Raw genomic sequence first — 17,869 nt, forward strand, 5'->3', positions numbered from 1 at the left:
GAATTTAATTAGATCCCATTTGTCTATTTTGGCTTTTGTTGCCAATGCTTTTGGTGTTTTAGTCATGAAGTTCTTGCCTATGCCTATGTCCCGAATGGTTTTGCCTGGGTTTTCTTCTAGGGTTTTTATGGTTTTTATGGTATTAAAGATCTCATGTTTAGATCTTTAATCCATCTGGAATTAATTTTAGTGTAAGGTGTCAGGAAGGGGTCCAGTTTCTGCTTTCTGCACATGGCTAGCCAGCTTTCCCAACACCATTTATTAAACAGGGAATCCTTTCCCCATTGCTTGTTTTTGTCAGGTTTGTCAAAGATCAGATCGTTGTAGATGTGGGACATTGCCTCCAAGGCCTCTGTTTTCTTCCATTGGTCTATATTTCTGTTTTGGTACCAGTACCATGCTGTTTTGATTACTGTAGCCTTGTAGCATAGTTTGAAGTCCGGTAGTGTGATACTTCCAGCTTTGTTCTTTTTTCTTAGAATTCACTTGGCTATTTTGGCTCTCTTTTGGTTCCATATGACGTTTAAGGTGTTTTTTCCCAGTTCTGTGAAAAGCGTCATAGGTAGCTTGATGGGGATAGCATTCCATCTGTAAATTACTTTGGGCAGAACGGCCATTTTCACAATGTTAATTCTTCCCAACTGTGAGCATGGAATGTATTTCAATCTGTTTTTCTCCTCTCTTATTTCCTTGGGCAGTGGTTTGTCATTCTCCTTGAAGAGGTCCTTTACATCCTTGGTTAGTTGTATTCCTAGGTATTTTATTATCTTTGTAGCAATTGTGAATGGCAGTTTGTTCCTGATTTGGCTCTCTTTAAGTCTGTTATTGGTGTATAGGAATGCTTGTGATTTCTGCATATTGGTTTTATATCCTGAGACTTTGCTGGAGTGGTTTATCAGTTTCAGGAGATTTTGCGCTGAGATGATGGGGTCTTCTAAATATACAATTATGTTGTCTCCAAATAGAGGCAAATTGACTTCCACCTTTCCTAATTGAATACCCTTTATTTCTTTTTATTGCCTGATTGCTCTGGCTAGAACTTCCAATACTTAATTGAATAGGAGTGGTAAGAGAGGGCATCCTTGTCTAATGCTGGATTTCAAAGGGAATGCTTTCAGATTTTGCCCATTCAGTATGATATTGGCTGTGGGTTTGTCATAACTAGCTTTTATTGTTTTGAGATACATTCTGTCGATACCTAGTATATTGACAGTTTTTAGCATAAAGGGCTGTTGAATTTTGTTAAAGGCCTTCTTTGCATCTATTTAGATAATGATGTGGTTTTTGTCTTTGGTTCTGTTTATGTGGTGGATTATGTTTGTAGACTTGTGTATGTTGAACCAGCCTTACATCCCTGGATTGAAGCCTTCTTGATCATGATGGATAGGCTTTTTGATATGCTGTTGTAATTGCCAGTATTTTATTGAAGATTTTTGCATCTATGTTCATCATGGATATTGGCCTGAAGTTTTCTTTTTTTGTTGAGTCTCTGCCAGGTTTTGGTATCAGGGTGATATTGGTTTCATAAAATGATTTGGGAAGCATTCCCTCTTTTTGGATTGTTTGGAATAGTTTCAGAAGGAGTGATACCAGCTCCTTTTTGTATATCTGGTAGAATTCAGCTGTGAACTCATCTGAACCTGGGCTTTTTTTGGTTGGTAGGCTGTAAATTGCTGCCTCAACTTCAGTCCTTGTTACTGATCTACTCAGGGTTTCAACTTCTTCCTTGTCTAGGCTTGGGAGGGTGCAAATGTCTAGGAATTTATCAGTTTCTTCCAGGTTTATGGATTTATGTGCATAGAGTTGATTGTAGTAATCTCTGATGGTAGTTTGTATTTCTGTGGAATCTGGTGATATCTCCTTTATCATTTTCTATTTGATTTCTCTCTTTTTTCTTTCTTATTAATCTGGCTATCAGTGTGTTTTGTTGATCTTTTCAAAAAACCAGCTTCTGGACTTATTGATTATTTGAAGGTATTTTTCGTGTCTCTATCTCCTTCAATTCTGCTCTGATCTTAGTTATTTCTTGTCTTCTGCTAGCTTTTGAGTTTTTTTGATCTTGTTTCTCTAGCTCTTTCAGATTTGATGATAGAGTGTCAATTTTTGACCTTTCCTTGCTCCTCATGTGGGCATTTCTTGCTATAACTTTTCCTCTAGACACTGCTTCAGATCTGTCTCAGAGATTCTAGCACATTGTGTTTTCATTCTCATTGGTTTTGAAGAACATCTTTATTTCTGCCTTCATTTCACTGTTTATCCAGTCAATATTCAAGAGGCAGTTGTTCAGTTTCCATGAAGTTATGTTGTTCTGAGTGAGTTTCTTAATCCTGAGTTCTAATTTGATTGCACTGTGGTCTGAGAGACTGTTTGTTATGATTTCTGTTCTTTTGCATTTGTAGAGGAGTGATTCACTTCCAATTATGTGGTCAGTTTTAGAGTACGTGTGATATGGTGCTGAAAAGAATGTATATTCTGTGGATTTGTGGTGAAGTTCTCTAAATGTCTATTAGGTTTGCTTGGTCCAGATCTGAGTTCAAGTCCTGGATATCCTTGTTAATTTTCTGTCTCATTGATCTGTCTAATATTGACAGTGGAGTGTTAAAGTCTCCCACCATTATTGTGTGGGAGTCTAAGTTTCTTTGTAGGTCATTAAGAACTTGCTTTATGTTTCTGGGTGCTCCTGTATTTCATGCATATATATTTGGGATCCTTAGCTCTTCTAATTGCATTGATCCTTTCACTATTATGTAATGTCTTTCTTTGTCTCTTTTGATCTTTGTTGGTTTAAAGCTTATTTTATCAGAGACTAGTATTGCAAGTCCTGCATTTTTTGCTCTCCATTTGCTTGGTAAATCTTCCTGCATCCCTTTATTTTGAGCCTTGTGTATCCTTGCATGTGAGATGCTATTATTGGATACAGCACACTGATGGGTTTTGACATTTTGTCCAATTTGCCAGTCTGTGTCTTTTGATTGGGGCATTTACCTCATTTACATTTAAGGTTAATTTTGTTATGTGTGAATTTGATCCTGCCATTTTGATGCTAGCTGGATGTTTTGCCCAGTATTTGACACAGTTTCTCTATTGTGTTGATGCTTTTTACCATTTGGTATGTTTTTGGAGTGGCTCGTACTGGTTGTTCCCTTCTATGTTTAGTGCTTCTTTCAGGAGCTCTTGTAAGGCAAGCCTGGTGATGACAAAATCTCTCAGCAATTGCTTGTTCATGAAGGATTTTACTTCTCCTTTGCTTATGAAGCTTAGTTTGGCTGGATATGAAGTTCTAGGTTGAAAATTCTTTTCTTTAATGATGTTGAACATTGATCCCCACACCCTTCTGCCTTACAGGGTTTCTGCTCAGATGCTGTGAGTCTGATGGGCTTCCCTTTGTGGGTAACCTGACCTTTCTCTCTGGCTGCCCTTTGCATTTTTTCCTTCATTTCAACCCTGGTGAATCTGACGATTATGTGCCTTGGGCTTGCTCTTCTTGAGAAATATCTGTGTTATTCTCTGTATTTCCTGGACTCAAATGGTGGCCTGCCTTGCTAGGTTGGGGAAGTTCTCCTGGATAATATCCTGAAGAGTGTATTCCAGTTTGGATTCATTTTCTCCATCACATTCAGGTATACCTTTCAAACGTAGATTAGGTCTTTTCACATAATCCTGTATTTCTTGGAGGCTTTGTTCATTTCTTTTCACTCTTTTTTCTCTAATCTTGCCTTCTCATTTTATTTCATTGAGATGATCTTCAATCTTGGATATCCTTTCTTCTGCTTGGTCAATTCAGCTATTGAAACTTGTGTATGCTTCGCAAAGTTCTAGTGCTGTGTTTTTCAGCTCCATCAGTTCATTTATATTCTTCTCTAAGCTATTTATTCTCATTAGCATTTCATTAAACCTTTTTTCAAGGCTCTTAGTTTCTTTGCATTGGGTTAGAATATATTTTTTTAGCTTAGAGAAGTTTGTTATTACCCACTTTCTGAAGCCTGTTTCTGTCGAATCATCAGACTCATTGTTCATTTGGTTTTGTTCCCTTGCAGGTAAGGAGTCATGATCCCTTGAAGGAGGAGAGACATTCTGGTTTTGGGTGTTTTCATCCTTTTTGTTCTGGTTTCCTCCCATCCTTGTGGATTTTTCTACTGTGATCTTTGTAGTTGATGACTTTCAGATGGCGTCTCCTAGAGGCTGTCCTTTTTGTTGATGGTGAAGTTATTTCTTTCTGTTTTTTTAGTTTTCTTTCTAACAGTCAGGTACCTCTGCTATAGGACTGCTGGAGGTCCACTCCAGACCCTGTTTTTCTGGGGATCACCCACAGCAGCTGCAGAACACTAAGGGTTGCTGCCAGTTTCTTCTTGTGTTATCTTTGTCCAGAAGGATACCCACCAGATGTCAGCCTGAGCTCTCCTTTATGAGGTGTCTCTTTGGTTATGCAGGAGTTGGGGAGCTGTTTGAGGAGCCAGTCTGTCCCTTATAGGAGCTCAAGTGCTGAGCTATGAGCTCCATTGTTCTGTTCAGAGCTACTGGGCAGGTATGTTTAAGTCTGCTGCAGTGGAACTCATAACCACCTTTTTCCCCAGGTGCTCTGTCCCAGGAAGGTGGGGCTTTATTTATGAGTTCCTGATATGCTGCTGCCTTTTTTCAAAGATCCTCTGCCTAGTGAGAAGGTAGCCTAGTCACAGTCTGCCAGCAGAGGCATTGCCGAGGTGCCGTGGCTCTGCCCAGCTGCTATGTGAACTTCCTTGTGGGTTTGTTTATAGAGGTACAGTTAGAACTGCCTCGGTAATGGTGGTCTGCCTCAGCAATGGCAGACTGCCTCTGTAATGGCAGGCTGCCTCAGTAATGGTTGATTGCCTTGGTAATGGTGGACCTCACTAATGGCAGACCGCCTCCATGGTGGTGGACTGCCTTGGTAATGGCAGATGCCCTTTCCCCCATTCAGCTGTACCATCCTGGGTTCAGCTGTGCTTGTTGTGAAACTCTCAGTACAGAGTGTTTTAGATTGCTGGTCTTTGTGGGGGTGGGACCTGCCAAGCCAGATCACCTGGCTCCCTGTTTCAGCCTCCTTTTTTTTCAGTTAAATGGGAAGCTCTGTCTCCCAGGCATTCCAGATGCCAGTTGAAATGGCCTCCCAGATTTGTTTGAGTTTTTGTGGGAGACCCACTGCATGAACTCAAACAGCCGTAATGGAAACTCTTGGTGCTTTTCTGCCTGAGAATTTCCTGGTCTGTGGGCAGTAAAAACTCATTTGGAAATGCAGTGATCACTCACCCTGTGCATGCTCGCTGGGAACTGCACTCCAAAGCTGTTCCTGTTTGGCCATCTTGGATCCCCAATTTTTTTATTTTTATTATTATTATTTTTTTTTGTACAGTGGAAGCTCTGAAAACTAATTTTGGACTTTAAAAATTGCCAAGAGAGGCATTTAATGCTATAAAATTTCTTCTAAATGCTACTTTATTTTTATCTTATAAATTTTGTTACTATGTGTTTCATTCATTTCAAAATATTTTCTAATTTCTTTTGTCAATTTCTCTTTGAAAAATGGGCTATGTGAAATTAGTATTTCCCAGAAACTTTAATTTTTTGGATATATTTCTGTTTTTGAAATTTATTTTCATTCTATTGTAGTCAGAGAAAATCACTGTATAATTTCTATCCTCTGATATGTATTGAGACATGTTTTATGACCCAGTTTTGGGTCAGTGTATGGTATATCTTAGTGAATTTTCCATATACTCTTGAAAAGTATCTATATTCTGTTGTTTAGTTACTGGTACTATAGATATCAATTTCATCAGGTTGAAGGTAAGTTTTGTTTAAGTCTTTTGTGATCCTATTCCTTCTAATTTATCAACTACTAGAAGAGGAATGTTGAAATAACCGATTATAATTGGGAATTCGTCCATTCCTCTTTTCAGTTTTATCAGTTTTTACTTCATGTATTTTGATGACAATTACTACATTCTATTCAGTAAGGATTGTTGGTCTTCTTAATACATTGTCTTTTGTTTTCATAAAATGTTCTGCTTTATCACAAGAATTGGTAAGAGTCCTTGTCCTAAAGTCTACTTTATCTGATATTAATGTGATGACTCCAGTTTTATTATTAGTGTTTGTATTATTTATAATTTTCTATCCTCTTTTATAATGTGAAAATCTTCTGTTCACTCCAAGGTTTTCTATTGTTATTGTAATACAATTTACTTCTATGTGTTATAAACTCTATGATAATTGTTCTTTACTTTTTTTAAAATAAGAAAACAATCTTTTTTAAAGAACTGAAACACAAGGAAAATCTTTTTCCCTTTATAGAAAAAGTTATCATTTAAATGGTTCTAAATTATTTTGAGCAGATTCAAATTTCCACATGGTATTATTTTCTTTTCTCCATAAAACTTCCTTTAATATTTCTTACAGCTGAGAGCTCTTCACAAGTAAATTCTTTTAGTTTTTGCTTATCTGAAATCATTTTAATTTACATTTAGCTTTTGAAAGATGTTTTCACTGGAGATAACATGACATTTTTTCCAGCACTTTGAGTATGCTTCATTGTTTCTTGTCTTACATTGTTTGTGATCTAAAATTGATAGTAATTCTTACCTTTGATTTTCTGAATATAATGTGCCAATTTTCTATGACCAATTTTCTATGGCTTCTTTTAAGATTTTTCTCTCTATTACTGGTTTGCAGCAATTTAATTATGATGTGCTTTGGCATAATTTTCATTTTTATTTTTTAAAACTTTGCTTTGTGCTTATGGAATTTTTTGACTATGTTTATGATTTTTCTCAAATTTGAATAAAAATTCAGGCATTATTACTTTGAATACATATTTCTGCCCCTTCTTTTTTTCTGACTCCAGTTATATTTATATTAAACTACTTAAAACTGTTCTACCTTTTATGGGGATTCTGTTAATTTTTTCTGTCTTTTTTTTAATGCTTAAGTTTGGATAGTTCCTATCACTACATTCTCAAATTACAGTTTTTTTCCCCTTTTTCTGTAATGTCTGATCTGTTATTGGTCCCATGTAGTAAAAATTTTATTTTAGATATTGAATTTTCAGCTCTAAAAGGCCTCTTAATTTTGTTTTTATTTCTTTAATTTCTCTCTTTATTATTTTTATGTTTTCTTGTACATTCTAGAACATATTTATGTTAGCTACTTCAAAGTCCTTGTCTGCTAATCACTCTGTCTGTCATTTCTGAATCTATTTTTATTGGGAATGAGAATCCTGACTGTTTATGGAAATGTTGTACCCACAGTGTACAATGTAGAAAACCTCTCTTTATCAGTTGGTAGCACATTTGGCTTCAAGTAAAAGAATGACAGTAACTTAAAGGAATGAGAGGTTTATTTGTCTCATAAAAGTGTCCAGAGGTAAGCAATTGCTGGCTCTGATTCAACAGCTCAATAATGCAGAGATTACTACAATTCTTTTTGTTGCTTTTCTCATCTTGGTAACCTCATTGTTTCCAGAAAACTGCAAACCTCCAGACACTAGACATCACAGTTGTATTCCAAGTAGGAAAAATGTTATGCCTTAAATCTATTTTTTCACCTGAAGACAGTGGTTTATTGGAAGTTCAACCTAGTGGCTTTCCATGTTATTGGCCAAGACTGGATCACATGACTTCCTGTGGACTAACAACTCATCAAGTTAAACAAGACTATCATGACTGATTTAGACCAATGATTAATTTCCTTGGACTCCTGAACAAACTGCAGCTCAGTTAACAGGGAAATGGATGTTGAGGAAAGGCTATGCTAGACAGGGCTGCTCATACACTGCAGTGCCAAAAATTAAGGTTCGCTCTCAGAATGGCATTTGATTTTCATCTTGTGGGAAACTTAGTGGGAAAGAGAAGAGCCAAGAGCAACATGTGAGACTTCTAATATTATCTAGATCTCAAACAAGGAGAAGTTTAGAAGCAAATCATGAGACTCGACATCTAGTTTCTGTGGTCTTTTAAACACAGCCAATTTGGTTGCTGAGTTTTATATCAGCAGAAGTCCTTGGTGGCACAAAAGGAAGAAATGTCACAATAAATTAAAAGAAATGAGAATCTGGGTCAATGACAGAATTGGTGGACTCTTAATTTTTGAGAAATTTTATTGTGAGCTGTGTGATTGTGAACAATCCATGTAACCTCTATAAGCCTCATTTTCTTCATTAAAAACTAGAAATAATAATATAATGGTATAGGTGTTTAGTGATTAACCATCTGTATTATTATTTCCAGTTTATTATTGTATTATATCTTCTTGTTTATTATTATTTTTAGTTTATTCATCAAAAATGAGGAATGGCTGTTAATTCATCAAAAATGAGGTATAGCTCATCAAAAATGAGATAGCTATTGTATTTAGTTAAGAGTAGCACTTCTCAATTAGGTGTCAAGGCCACTTTAAATTCTTAAAATTTATTGAGGATCCCTAAGAGCTTTAGTTTACATTTGTTATAGCTTTTGATATTTACCATATTAAAAATTAAAACTTATAATTCAAAAATGTATTTATTAATTCATTAAAATAACAATAAGAATGCATTGCATGTTAAATTAGTAAAATTTACAATAAATATATATTTTCTAAAACAAAAAGTAGAGTGAAAAAGTGGCATTGTACATTTTTGCAAATTTCTTATGGTTTAATAAAAGGTAGCAGGATTTTCCTATGTAGTTCTGCATTCAATATGGAAAAAGGCAAATAATACTTTAGTATTATGATGAAAGTAGTTTGTGATCTCACAAACTTCCCTGTGGTTTCTGAATCAGATATTGAGGGCTGTTCGTTAAGAAAATAGTCTCTTTCCCTTCTAACTGAATAAATGTGAGCAAGATATTAAATGCCTCCATTCCTTCATCTGTAAAATGGAGATAATAATATTATCTGTTTCATAGGGCTGCTCTGAGAATTATATCAGTTCTCTTAAGATAGTGTGGAATTTAGTAAATGATCAAAATCAGTTACCATTACTAGTGAATGCACCACAAAATACTTTTCTCTCCCCTTTTCCTTTGGAACAGAAGAGAGACCTTTGGAACATTTTGTGTCAGCAGTAGAAGAGGCAAACCTCTGGATTTGTTGATGGGGTCCAACATTTTGATAAAAATGATTTCTTTAGCAAGTAATAATGAATGCCTGTCATTCATATCTTATTATAAATCATCTTTTCAGCCTCTATCTCACTTAATTCTTGTAACAACCTGTGATGTGAATGAGATACATTTATTATCCCCATTTTGCATACTAGGCAACTGAGACTCAGAAGTTAAATAACTTGCCCAAAGGCAGAATTTCTATAGGGAATCTTTATCTTCTGACTCCACATTCTGTGTCTTTGAAGTCTCCTCCCTGCTTCCCACTTCTGATTTTTGCACATTAATATGCATGTAATGCACCTGCTTCCCGGGAGGCAGGTTTGCCTGCATCAGCTTTTGAAGTTGATGCCGGAAACTTTTTTTTATTAAGGATGGAAAATTCACTGAATAGACAGATGGACTTGGAGGCCCTTACATCACTTTGGAGATGAAAAGTGCTGGATAAGTGTTATGATCCATGTGCTGGTAATTTGGTCAAAAAAGAAATAACCATGTGGAACTGACCCTAAGAAAATGAGATCTGAAAAGGGGGCAGTGGCTATCAACTTTGAGCCAGAAGACCTCAGGCTTATTAAGATTTTGACTCAGGAAGTTCCTATGGGTGAGGTAACACGTCTGCCTGAGACACTAACAAATTCCACAGCTGACCCGAGTGGTAGTGGGAGGCCGGCAAGGATGTGTAAATTCAGTATCATTAGCAGACAAGTGAACATGAACCCCCAGTGACTCCTAGGAAAATCTTGCAGGCAGGAAACTGAGAGAGAAAGGTAAAAATGCTAATGGTGGACAGTAAAAGCTCCTTAGAAAGCTGGGTGTCTGGCTCTATTATAGAAGCAGTCATGTTAATCATGACACCTGACGTGGATTAGCATGTCCTCTTGGTCACCCTCTGTGCTGGGGACTTTACGTGCTCTGTTTTATTTAATCCTCTCAAGAATCCCGTGAAGGAGGTATTTTTATTATCCCCATTTTACAGGTTAAAAAAAAGGTAAACTCAGGGATGTCAAATAATTTTTATGTGGTTGCAGAGTTAGTGAGAAGTAGAGAAATGATTCAAACTAGCTCCAATATCAGGGTCCAAATCACCAGGCTTACTGCCTCCCCAAGATGTTTTGATCTCAGTGAGAGGTAAAGCGGGCCCTTAAGACAGTATCTGTTGCTGGAGATAAGACCATTTGGTAACTAAAGCAAATCTGAGCTTTTTAAGAATATCTTTAACCTTCTGGATATTTGCTCACTTAGGGTTCCAAACATGGATCAGTTCCTATTTTTTCTGATACCTGATATTTCTCCTTAGTGCTTCTGGAATAAGATTCAAATCCTTCAAGTAAAGTTTAAGTTCAGTATTAGCTCTGGCAGATTCTGGAAACCAACAAAAGGGGGACAGCTTTTGGAGCCCTACCATTGTCCAGGGTCATTAACAAGAACCTACTATGTGCAGAACATGTGGGTAATGCTGAGTAAATCCCACCTGGGCCTCATCATGCCCTCTTGGGGAGCTCACCATCTAGCATGGGATTTATATTTATATTTCTTAAATAATAACTTAGAAAGCAGCGAGTGCTTTCTATGCACTTGCAGAATCTGTCTCTCTAAGCAGATGGCAAGAAGCTATCCCAGGAGATCTTCAGAGGATCCCTGGCTGGGGGATGGTTTTTGTTTGTGTTTTCTTAGCAACTTTCAATAAAGGGACTAAACTAAGTGTGATAGAAATTCAAAAGCTAGGTAGAAGGAGAAAACACTGAGAGATGATGTTCTCTGAAGGTCAACTAGTAATGCCTGGGAGGGACGGCTGGAGGGCATGTCAGAAGAAGAGGGACTAGATAAGGGGCCAGCAGCCTTGGCCCATGGGCGAAATGCAGCACACTGTCTTGACTGGCTTTTCACTGAGTCTTCTATATTTATATACTATGCCTGAAATCACTAAGGAGGCTCATTACATCCCCATAACAAATCTATGGCTTTTATAGATCAGGAAATGGAGGGTTTAAAGACTTGGTTAAGGACACTTGTCCAAGATCATGTACCTACTAAGTGGCAGATCCAGAGTTTAGATCTAGATCTTCTGAATCGAAATCCAGCTCTCTTTCTCTATCAGGCCTCTGCCCTGATACTGGGGACTACAATCCCAGGAGCTCCAAATTCTTGTCAAAGTGCATCCTCTGGACTTGCCTTTTCCCTTATTCTACTTTCTTCATACAGATCCAGGGAGGGCAGGTCCCAGGTGAATTCTGGCTGCTGTTACAGCATCAGGCACAGGACTGAATGGATATGCATCTGGTCATGTGAGCACGGCTTTCTCCATGCTGCCACTGTGACCCTGGCACATGTGTCCTGCTACACATGGAGGTCATCTGAATTTCAGCCCCTTTCCTCTTTGCTTTCAGTCTGTAAACCCTTCTCATCCCCCGGCATGCTGGGTTCCACCTCATCAGCCTATCATTGTGTGAGGCTGGGAATGCCACAGTTCTTCCTGTCTCCTCATGACTACAGAGTTCTTACATTGCTCTTTTTACAGAAACATTCATTAGTTTCACCCAACAATGTATTATGTGGGAATGTTTACCACCAAAGCAAGGCCAGTAAAGGAATATTTTTAGTTGTGAGAGAAGGGATGACTTTATTTCCTTGGACTCATACCTAATACGCATGTAATCTACCAGTATAGTTCTTCTGGCAGATTTGGGAGATGGTTCATGTGAACTCTGGGCAGGATTGAAAAATTGGTTATGACAAAAATACAGATCACAAGAATCTGTCCCACGAGATGTGGAGAGGATCCTTGGTTAGGGAATTTTCTGTTTTCTTTGTTTAGTAAATTTCAATGGCATTAGTTCACATAAGAGACATTTACTGGAGGTCTGTGTACCAGTTAGAGTGTTAGTGGCTGTAACGAAACACAACATGGCTAAAACAACAACAAAATATCCCATTGAAAAGGAAGGCCAGAATTAAGGTGGGTCTTGAGTAGGGAACCAAGAGATCTGCCTGTCTTCTGTGATTCTCTTACCTTTCTTCTTCTTATCTGTTATGATGTTTTACATTTTTTTTTCCTAATTGTTCCCTTCAAGATCCATACAATCTTCCATGGACATGGGGGGATGGAAAGAGGGAGGGAGGAAGAGAGAGAGAGAGAGAGAGAAAGAGAGAGAGGAGAGAGAGAAAGAGAAAGAAGAAGGAAAGGAGAAAAAAGAAGAAAAAGGAGAAGAAAGAAGGAGGAGGAAGAGGAGGAGGAAGAGCGGGTGTGAGGAGGAGGAATAAGAAAGAGGAGAAGGAGGAGGAAGAGAAGGAGGGGGAGAGAGGCAGAAGAAAAGAGAAGGGAAGGCAGGACAGCCACGAAATAGAAAAGCCTTTGCCTTGAGCAGACTGACAGGGCTTACTTAGGTCACATGCCCACCCTAGAGACAGGATAATACCATGTGCCATTTGGCTTAGAATAATCAGGATTTGAGTCTAGTACCAGGGTGAATATTTTAATAAAACTGGAGTTGTGTGGGTGCAGATACTGGGTAAACAACATCCAGTGTCAGCCACAGTCTACCAAAAGTCTCTGCCCTGTGAGGGTTCTCCAGGTCCTCGTGGTCATTGGAGACACTTGGAGGTTGCTGTCTATGACTGTAGGTAGCAGAGGGAGTGGAGCATTTCTTACGCATGTGTGTGTATTCACTTCTAATGTAACATGTAATATGATATATATGTTCATATACGTAGTTCTTTTAGGTTACCAAGGAATATAGCAGTCCTTCAGGGTGACCAAGTTTCCCCTCAAAAGTGAACTCTAAAGGAAATTCTCTCATGGAGCTTTACATGCAAAACTCATTCAAATTAATCACTGAAAGAGAGCACAATTTCTAATAAGATCCTTACATTCTGCAAAAGCAGTGATATATTCCATTAGACTGCTTGATGTCATGTCTCTTAAAAACCTCCTGGTCTGTGAGATGAAAGCCTAGCTCAGAAACAGTGATTTTGCCTAGGGCAGAGTCGGTGAGGTAGAGGCACAACCCTATTGGGAGGGGAGGTTAGGGTTAAAGTTGGAGGTCCACATAAACTTTTGTTCAAACATTTTTGTCCAAGTCTGCTCACAATAGAGAAAACAGTATTTCTATGTGAGGTATGGCTTTAGGAGGCTGAAGAGACAGGTAAATCTGAGGGATTAGCACATACTTCCTTTGAAATCTCGTATTTTAACTTCAAAATTTACACACACTTTACATTATTTTCCTTAGTAGACCTCTGATTGTTTTTATATAAAAATAAAGTTATCCCATAAATCTGAGTAACATAGATGGTTTGGGGAAATGTACGATGCTCACGCTATGGTTTAATGGAGTTCCAGCACATGGAGGGATTCTCTTGGCAGTTTCCCCATAATTGTGTCATTCTAGGATTACTGTCACTAGTTTGTTCACAGTTATGCAACATGACTACTTTTTCTAAAATTGAGTATCTTTGAAATAGACTAAACTTTAAACTGAATACATCTTTCATTCCCATACTAAGCTCTAGTATCCATGAAATGATAAATTCCAGATCATGTTCAATTTCTTGTACTCATTAAAACTAACATAAAATATCACAACTGGAGGGTACCAACAGGGACTTACATTTTCCTTTGGGAAATGCTTCATTCCCTGGTTTGAGAAGTACAGAAGCAGAGCAATAGTTCTCAAACTTTACTGTGCTCTGAGGGAGCTTATAATGGACCCTGACCTCAGGAGGTTTGATGCAGTAGGTCTTAGATGGGCCTAGAAATTTGCATTTTTTTTTGTTTTTTACAGTTGCTCCAGATGATTGTGATGCCAGTGGGTTCTGGGAAAAATATGGAGAATGTTTTCCTAGGAGAAAAGATAGATGGCTTGTCTTTTTTTTTTTTTTTTTGATGTTATTCATTATTATTTTTTTAATTGTTGCATTTTAGGTTTTGGGGTACATGTGATGAACATGCAAGATTGTTGCATAGGTACACACATGGCAGTGTGGTTTGCTGCCTTCCGTCCCCTCACCTGTATCTGTCATTTCTCCCCATGCTATCCCTTCCCACCTCCCCACCCCCCGCCCCTCCCCCATTTCCCCCCAACGGACCCCAGTGTGTAGTGCTCCCCTCCCTGTGTCCATGTGTTCTCATTGTTCAACACCCGCCTATGAGTGAGAATATACAGTGTTTGGTTTTCTGCTCTTGTGTCAGTTTGCTGAGAATGATGGTTTCCAGGTTCATCCATGTCCCTATAAAGGACGTGAACTCATCGTTTTTGATGGCTGCGTAATATTCCATGGTGTATATGTACCACATTTTCCCTATCCAGCCTATCATCATTGGGCATTTGGGTTGGTTCCAGGTCTTTGCTATTGTAAACAGTGCTGCAGTGAACATTCGTGTGCATGTGTCCTTATAGTAGAATGATTTATAATCCTTTGGATATATACTCAGTAATGGGATTGCTGGGTCAAATGGGATTTCTATTTTTAGGTCCTTGAGGAATTGCCACACTGTCTTCCACAATGGTTGAATTAATTTACATTCCCACCAACAGTGTAAAAGTGTTCCTATTTCTCCACATCCTCTCCAGCATCTGTTGTTTCCCGATTTTTTAATGATCGCCATTCTAACTGGTGTGAGATGGTATCTCACAGGAGGCCAACAAACATATGAAAAAATGCTCATCATCACTGGTCATCAGAGAAATGCAAATCAAAACCACATTGAGATACCATCTCACACCAGTTAGGATGGCTTGTCTTTTAAATGATCTGTCATAAATCTCTCAGGTTTTAAAAAGAAGCTAAATAGAATTTCTGTTTCTAGATCCTTGAGGAATTGCCACACTGTCTTCCCTGGAACATATATGCCATGGAATACTATACAGCCATAAAAAACTACGAGTTTGTGTCCTTTGTAGAGACATGGATAAATCTGGATACCATCATTCTCAGCAAACTGACGCAAGAACAGAACACCAAACATCACATGATTTCAGTCACAGGTGGGTCATGAACAATGAGAATGCTTCGGCACAGGGAAGGGAACAACACTTACTGGGCTAGGTGGAGGGGTGGAGGGGAGGGAAAAAGAGGGACAGCGGGGCCAGGGAGGATGGGAGAAAGAACACTGGGAGAAATGCCTGATGTTGGCGACGGGTGGGGGAGGAATGGAGACAGCAAACCACCATGGCATGTATGTACCTGTGCAAAAATCCTGCAGGGTACAGGATGTGCATATGTACCCCAGAGCCCAAATTCAATAAAAAACAAATAAATAAATAAATAAAAGAGGAGCTAAATAGTAGACAATTTAACAACAACAGAAACGTAGTTAACATTTCTTGGACAACCATCATGTGTCAAACACTGTGCCCATGATTTTATGTTAGCTCATCTGTTGCCTTATTTAATCCTCACACCAGCCCTATGTGGTGGGCTATGGTAAATACTATATAAGGTATATACTATTATTTTATCGATTATGCAGATGAGAAAACCAAGGTTCAGAGAAGTGCTCCAGGTCACACAGCTAATGAGCAGTAATGTGGAATTCTAGCTTAAATCTGCTCACCTGAGTACTGGTCCCCCAACGGTGGCTTTCCTTTTCATGGATGAAAGAAACTGCATGCTTTAGTGACCCAGTGACTAGGTTGTGAAATTGATATGTGCTCATTGAAACTGTGGGCCTAAAGCAGGAGACAACAAACTTTTTCTGTAAAGGGAAAGATACTAAATATTTTTGGCTTCGCAGACCATTGAGTCTCTGTTGCAACTGCTCAACTCTGCCTGTGGTGAAAGCACCAGCAGACAATACAGAAATGGATGGACATGACTCTGTTTCAATAAAACTTCGTGTATAGAAATTATAGTTTGCAAATCCTGGATTTGAGTTTTCTGGCTTTCAGGATGCAGAGTAAAGAGAAGCTTGTGGCAAACACTCCATTCCTTTCCTTCACTTCCTTCTCTGCATTTCCGGCTCTAGTCATTCTGTGACTAGCTTCCGTCTGGGACATCTGATGTGAACTCCCCACTCTCTGCCTTTGCTTGAGTTCTCCCAGTTACTTTCACCAATCCTTATGCTCTTCTCTTGAAGCTCAGTGCACATCTCACTTCATCCCCAAAGGCTTTCTCCAGTTGGCTTTTAGTTCCCTTGAGCTCCCCCTCTGCACACACAGCCACATGAGAGAGATTCTAAAAGCAGATCTGATGTGGCTTTCCCTGGTTAGCACCCTTCAGTAGCTTCCCATGACTTTCAGGATAAAATCTGAGTTTCTTTACTGCAAGCCCTCACCATCTCTGCTGATGTTTGCAGATGGGGACCTGGTGCACTAGCAATACCAAAGTGTATTACCACACACTGTGTTCAGGCCGTGGGTTCATCACCTGGATAGCCCTGACTTGGGTGTCAACTTGTATCACTCAGGTGGGCAAGAATGTAACTCTCCATAACTCTCCTTTCTCTACATTCTTCAGCAGCCCCCCATTTTTTTTTTTTTTTTTTTTTTTTACTTCTGATTATCTCAGAAATCCCTGTTCTGCTCATGGTGAAAAAACAAACTCTTGTCATTTCACGGCAACCCAGTCACTTCTAGATTTCAGCATAGTCAATTCAGAATGTCAACTTGGCCCATTTGAGACTCTATTTTCTACCCACTCCCCCAAGGTGATCTAAGCTGCCAGGGGTGATGTGTCTCCCAGGCATTGAAGAGGGCACCTGTGCACCTTGGGCCTTTCTGGTGGCTGCCTTCTTATTGTAAAGGCAGCATCTGCTGCTGTGGCCTGTGGTCATGCTCTTGTTCTGGGGTATTTCAGGGTCCACACATGCCATGTCTTCTTCCGCTCTCTAGTTGGTTAGATCTGTATCTCCTCTAGGGCAGGAAAGCTATTCTGTCATTATTCATTCTTCCCTGCCCTGAGGTTTATGATATAAAGTCTACGCTCTGCATTATTCAGTTTTTCTCTAGGTATGTAAAGGTAAGCTTTTGAAATTTTCTCAAACATAACCAGCCAACCAAATCCTCAAAAGTTTTCTCCCTAGAAAAGTGGCTTTTCAAATCTGAGAATCTGACTGTGTTCTGAATGCTGTTTTCTCCCCATGAAGCTCATGCATGTAGCAGTCTCTTTCTGCCATCTGAGATCTTTCAAAATGTTATTGTGCAGCCTGTAGTAAGTCACTTCTTCCATGAGGCCCACCCTTATCTCCCCAGCTGGTGGTGTTAGGTGGCCCTCTTTTATGCTACTGTTAATGCCTTCTGCATATTCCTGTCATTGTAACCTGTATCCTAATTGTCCATTTACTTGACATCTCCCAACAGAGTATGATCATCTTGAAAACAAAGGTCACGCTTTTAAATTCCTTAAATTTCCAGGGCTTAATACAGATCCCTTCCCAATGTAGCTGGTTAAAAAAAATTATATATATATAGCTTGTTGATTGAATAACCCACACAGCCTCCCCTGCAATTCACTTCATGGACCATCTGGTTAGTATCTATTGTACTGTTAACTAGCTTTTAAGGCTGTGTTTTATCTTTTCAGCTAATCATGAAGTCCTTGAAGTCACTGGCAATACTATATAATTTTATTTATTTTTAATTCTTGTGCAGGACTAGGTATACAAAAATATTTGTTTAGTTGGTGATTAAAATTACTCCTCTTTTTTTAAAAGAAAACGAATATTTGCAATTTACAGTAACATTCTCATCGGGTTCTTCAGGTAGGTCATGCTGACTTTGCTGCATCATTTATCCTCATTGGTGTTTTAGTTATTAGATATTTGTCAGCTC

At 38.7% G+C, this 17,869-nt stretch overlaps 1 pseudogene; it reads left to right on the plus strand.

Moving 5' to 3' along the window:
• The window catches only part of LOC141583975 (splicing factor C9orf78 pseudogene), a 358,102-nt pseudogene that overhangs the window by 157,732 nt on the left and 182,501 nt on the right, over positions 1-17,869 (plus strand).

This window comes from Saimiri boliviensis, chromosome 3 (genome assembly GCF_048565385.1).
Source record: "Saimiri boliviensis isolate mSaiBol1 chromosome 3, mSaiBol1.pri, whole genome shotgun sequence".
Lineage (NCBI taxonomy): Eukaryota > Metazoa > Chordata > Mammalia > Primates > Cebidae > Saimiri > Saimiri boliviensis.